Genomic DNA, 5,876 nt, shown 5'->3' on the forward strand with positions numbered 1-5,876 from the left:
TTCACTCTTCATCTCCACAAACCAGTTGAACGTTGAGCCTTATCGTTATTTTCAATGGCATTGTCACAATTTCGTTCTTCTCTCAAATTCGGTAACCCATTTCCAATGGCAACACTCTCTTCCTTCACCATCTCCTCCAAAATCCTTACCCCACCTAACCACCCCAAAACCTCATCTCTCAATTTCAACAACCTCTCCATTCGTACCAAAATCTGTACCCGAAACCCTATCCAAATTCGCGCGGCGGCCAAGGAAGATTTCTCTTCCAACAAAAGCGGAAGCAATGAGCAGAAGGAAACGATTATGCTTCCCGGTTGTGACTACAACCATTGACACTTACCTTCAAACTCTTGCTACTGTCTTGGGAAGGTTAGTTTTCTACTGTTGCTTCTCTTTTCGTAATTTCGAATAACGTTTGGGATTTTCTGTTAAATGGAGTTGGTTGTAGTTGAAATATACTGATACATGATGTTTTGAAATTGAGAATAGTTGCAAGTTTTTCTATTGATTATGTTTTAAATCTGAATGTTTAGTTTAGCTTTTGGAAGAAAAATGCAGAATTTGTCCTCGCTCGCAAGGTGTTCGATGAAATGTCCCAACCGAATTCGTCAGTCTTCTTCTTCCGCTCTCAACATTTTCATTTCTTGGATTATTTTTTTTTATTTGTTGAAAATTGGAATATTGTTTCTTTTGTTTCAGCTTTTGTGGCGAAGTTAGCGGTGAGAGAGGAATTTGATTTAGTTGATGTTAATGGCTCAATATACTTAATCTTGACACTAGGAATTTGATTCATTGGCCAAACGGTCAGGTTCTGAGTGGAGAACTAGTAAGAACATTGTTGGTGTCATTAGAGATTATTTCTTTCTACTTAGCACGGACATCTTTACTGACACTTGAGATTACGCTATTAAGTTTATGTTGCCGTGTCAGTGTCGATGCTTCCTAGATTTCTTCATTTATTATGTTTTTCTATGATAAAAGAAATTAAGGTTGATATCTAACTTTGGTGAATCACAGCAGGACTCACATTGCTGCACCTATCCTATTCTTTACAATGTAATATACATGGAGGTAATCCTTAAGCATAGAGATCTTAAGGAGGAGTGGGTGTGGTTGCTAGAAAGGCTGGATTATTTTCCCAACCTTCGAAATCTTACCATTATCGAGGTTTTGTACTGTCTACCAATCTCTTTTTGTTTTTACTTCATTTTTTGTTTATCTATTTTATCTTATAAAAAGTATGTGAATCACAAGACAATGGGAATGGAGACGAAATTGTGTATAATTGGAGGGAACAAACATCTACTCCGGAATGTCTTTCAACACAGCTTAGAACATGTTTGATTAAACAATTTACATACACAGAATGTGGTCTTCAATTTGCTGAATATATTTTGAGGAATTCAAAGGTATTGGACACAATGTCAATCAAGAGTGCTTCATTCATAAATGAAAATGTCAAGCACCAAATGTTAATGATATTAGCTTCGGAGGAATTCAAAGGTATAGTTCTCATATGTGTCTATACACTTGTTATATTTTGTTTTAAAGACATTGCCATTGTTTCACTTTGACTCATTTAGATATTTAAATATATTCACTTTTATGTAATTAATTGATGCTAGATTCTTTCAAATTTTAAATTTCTAAGCATATTGATGATTGTGTTATACTTAGGTTATAAAAATATAGATACAATGTTGGTCATTAGACAGTGATGGATAAGTTTATATCCCTAAATCAACCAGCTTTTCTTATGGGAAGGTTGCTGGTTGAGGGAGTGATGGGTGTCACTGAAGTGGTCGACATGGCCAAGAGAACTAAGAGAGCTTGTCTCATTCTTAAGGTGGATTTTGACAAAGTGTATGGTTCAGTTAGTTGGAATTTTCTAATTTTCTGCATTATATGCTTATTAGATTTGGGTTTAGTTAGATGTGGAGTTAAGACTATTCTTAGAGGGTTCGAGGTGGCCTTTGGCTCCGAGTTCATTTCTCATATCTTTGTTACTTGTCAGTTACCTTTTTTTTCTTCTTTTGTTTCTGTTTTGTTATTGATTTAGCCTTGTGTTACCACTGCATATTGCAAGCAAAATTAAGTTTCTTCAATGGCTGCCAGCAAGCATATACCAGATGATATTGTCTTCATCATTCTATCAAAACTTCCTATTAAATCTTTGAAACGATTTGGATGCGTTCGTAAATCATGGTCTCTCTTGATTAAAAATACTAGTTTCATGAACATGTTCCGCGATAATTTTTTATGTAACTTGCATTGTTGTTCTTATTATGACCAAGCATCTCTCTTAATGCTGGTTCATGGACATCATGATGAATTTTTCTATTCTTTTTCAAGAGAAAAATTGGAGAGTAAAATAATTTGTTAGCAGAATTCAAAAGCTCAAACTGATTTTCAACATGATATTGAGCTGTTCTTAATCCATTTACACTTACGATTCACGCGTGTACCAAAACTAACGACAAATTTATTTTCTTATCAGCCGCTTTTTCCTGGTGAGTGGTGTAGACCAACTTGTGGAAATTATCAAGGTAAGATATGTTTTAAACAACTGCAACTTGCTTGAACTTATCAATATTAAGTGATCTTGTTTCACCTTTCTGTTTTGTTTAGTGCTATTTGGTTGGATTCCATTAGCATGGAGACTTGAAAGCAAAATTCAGATTCCATTAGCTTGCAAGAGTGTATTGTTCTTTATTCCAATTATTAGTTAATTTTTATTTCCTTCTTAATTGTCAATTCATTCATTTTCAATGATAATAACTTCCTACTGTTTATGATTGAATTGAGACACATCCTAGAACTATAGGCCTATGTACAAAGCGATAACATTGTTTTAGAAAATGATGAGGGGAAAATGGTTCAAATTAAACTTCAAACGTTCTCATTATTCTCACCCATCACTCATCAGTGATTGCTTCAAGAATGATGCTGACCTCCAAATGATTAAGAATTTGAATTTTGACAAATGCATTTCAACAAAATTGATTAGTAAGATGGAGGATTGTGAATTGACAAATGCAATTCGATAGATTTTTTTAATTTTATTTAAAATTGACCTCCAAATGGAAGAATATCATCCTTTTTAAATTCTATTTTTAATCAATTTGAAATTTAGATTTTTTCAATATTTTCCGAAGAGGGTCTAACTCTTAATGTTTATTCTAATAATTGGGGATTTAGTGGTTTTTTATAGAATTTTTTTTGGTAAGTTGATTTCTAAATATTTGTTGTAGTCACGGAAAATTTCAAAACCAAAACAGTATTTATAAAAATATTATTAATTATAGTTATTGATCGACAACAAAATTTATATATTTAATTATAATTTTGATCATCGTGTTAAAACTCATTTACATAATTAACTCATTTGTTTTAAATTAAAACAATTGTTTCAACTTTGCTTTTGATACCTTAATGTGAAAAACATACAGTTAGTGCTTGTTGGATAATATAGTTCACAAGTACATGATCAATGAATATTATGACAATAAGGATAAATATGAAGTGGAGGAAGGGGCTTAATTGTTTAGTGTGATACTGATACAAAATATTGATCATAGTCTCTTTTCTTTATTTTCAACTTTAACAAGCATGGAGAATATTGATGAAGAGTGCAAGCATTACTAATGGATGTATATGTCTGACCGAATGGATGTAATTTTGCAGGAGTACGCATTACCAAAGAGGAATACTTAGAGTCAAAACAGAAAGTAGAAGAAAAGCCCAAGGTATGCTGGTTGTAGCTTGCTATATGAAAACTCTTGGCTTAATTACATTTTCCATTGTTTTTAGTCTTTATTAAATTTTAATCAAATATGGTCACATCATCCATTTTCTTTCAAATCTCTTTTTTTAATCCAAATATTTAGTGCTAGATGATGAATTTAATAAAAAACATTCATATGGAGGGAAAAAATACATTATTTAAGTTTGCTTACTATAAAACAAGGAGGCCTGGGCATACTCAATTTACAAATATGGAACCAAGTTGCTATCCTCAAATGCCTTTGGAACATCTGCTTGAAAGGAAACAACCTTTGGGTTAAATGGATCCACTCCTATTACATAAAAGGTAGGGATACTCTCAGTGACATCCAAAACAATAACTGCACCTGGATTACTAAGAACATCTTAGCTTCGAAGGAGTTGATTGGGAATCTTGGTTCACACTGGTATAACATGGAAAATGCTCAGAAATTTGCTATGATGCGCACCTATGAGCTGCTGATTGATGACAATAACAGGATAGATTGGTATTATATGATTGCACATAATTTTGCTCGACCTAGAGCTAAGGTTTTCATGTGGCTTATTTGTCAAAACCGATTGGCAACCAAGGTGAGAATGAAGAATATGGGCCTACTTCAACATTCCATGTGCCAGCTTTGCAACAAGGATGAGGAAGACCTTGATCACTTGATGTTTAAATGTCCAGCTACTGCTCATATCTGGGTGGACATGAAGAGATGGTTGAATATAGATCAGAATCAACAGGTACATCTTGAATGGCTGAAAAGAATGGCTAAAGGTAAAGGATGGAAAAACCAGATTGTCAAAGCTGCAGCCACTGAAGCATGCTATGGCATTTGGATGTACAGAAACTCCACTATATTTGATAATAAAGGATAATATAGTGATATCCATAGGGTTACTAGAAATGTTTTTGATTCCATTGTATATAGGGGTTGGAGAAAACCCAAGCTTAGAAAGCATATAGTAAATATTCTTATGTAGAGGTAGTCAATTTATGTTGTATTGACATTGAGTGATTTTGCTCATTGAAATGAATAAATTCTTTTATTTCAAAAAAAAAGATAAGAGAATAGGAGCATACATTGACTTGTTGGTACTGAGAAATTGGAAAACTAATTATTATGTATCCAGCACAAAATATGAAATGAAATGAAGAAATTCTCATGATTACCATCTCATGTGACAGATTCTCATTCCAGCTCTTCATCAAATTGACAAGGGATTTGGCTGAAGAAAGATAGGATGCAACTGGATGCAACTTTATTATATTAATTAGAAAGGCAATAAATATATAATGATAAACATGTTCCATGTATATAGTTTCATCATATTTGTTATAAAGGGATATAGACAATTCAGGTGTAATTCTGTTATATTATGCTAATCAAACTATAGTAGAAATCTGTTTGGGTGCTATAGAGAAATGAGTATTATTATTGGTCAGTGTTCTCGTTTTCTTTCTAATGGGTTGATGATGACTTTACATTGCCATGTGGAGTTTGCTCAATTTTGTATGATTCCATCTTGGAATCAGTACTAGAGTTTGTTATCAGCACATACCGATATAAGTCTTCGCAGGCACAAATTATTACTGATATTATGAGCCACTTTTTAATTGTCATGCTTTCAACATTTAAGTTTCTTGTTAGTTGGTAGTAACTATAACACTGATTGCTTTTCCTTCTCCTCAAGAATTTTGTAGTGTATGTTGAATTTACGATTTTATGATGTTGAAGTTGAAATTAACTGAACAGAGGAACCTTGGCAGCTTCAGAGAGAATCCACATTGACAGCCAAAGCATCAGGTAAAAGTACTTCCCTAGGATTGGAAGATCTTCAACCAGATAGCATGATTGAGGCATTTCAACTAGTACATTTCCTGCAGATTTAGCTGCGGATTTATCTGTGAATTATTTCCTGCGGATTTAGCTGCGGAAATACCTACGGAATTACCTGCGAAAAATATTACCCGCGAAGGTTTTAGCTGGGGACATAAAACCGCAGGAAACGTCGCAGAAATTTAGCAAAAATTCGCAGGTAATTCCGCAGGAAATACGAGTATTTCTAATAGTGCACCAAAACATAGATTTAATTAATTAAATTAG

The 5,876-nt window shown here is 33.4% G+C and overlaps 1 long non-coding RNA gene across 3 annotated transcripts; it reads left to right on the forward strand.

The window, feature by feature from the left end:
* LOC131631314 (uncharacterized) lies at window positions 1-5,643 on the forward strand. 3 transcript variants are annotated; one of them, XR_009292652.1, is made up of 8 exons: window positions 1-369; window positions 534-607; window positions 700-826; window positions 1,021-1,503; window positions 2,498-2,546; window positions 3,685-3,746; window positions 4,958-5,210; window positions 5,540-5,643. It is a non-coding gene; the product is annotated as an uncharacterized LOC131631314 (long non-coding RNA). The 3 variants fall into 3 exon arrangements; XR_009292653.1 differs by adding an exon at window positions 2,629-2,699 and having other exon boundaries at window positions 4,958-5,642; XR_009292651.1 differs by having other exon boundaries at window positions 4,958-5,642.
* Window positions 5,644-5,876: the final 233 nt, after the last annotated feature.

This window comes from Vicia villosa, unplaced genomic scaffold, assembly GCF_029867415.1.
Source record: "Vicia villosa cultivar HV-30 ecotype Madison, WI unplaced genomic scaffold, Vvil1.0 ctg.000809F_1_1_3, whole genome shotgun sequence".
Classification (NCBI taxonomy): domain Eukaryota; kingdom Viridiplantae; phylum Streptophyta; class Magnoliopsida; order Fabales; family Fabaceae; genus Vicia; species Vicia villosa.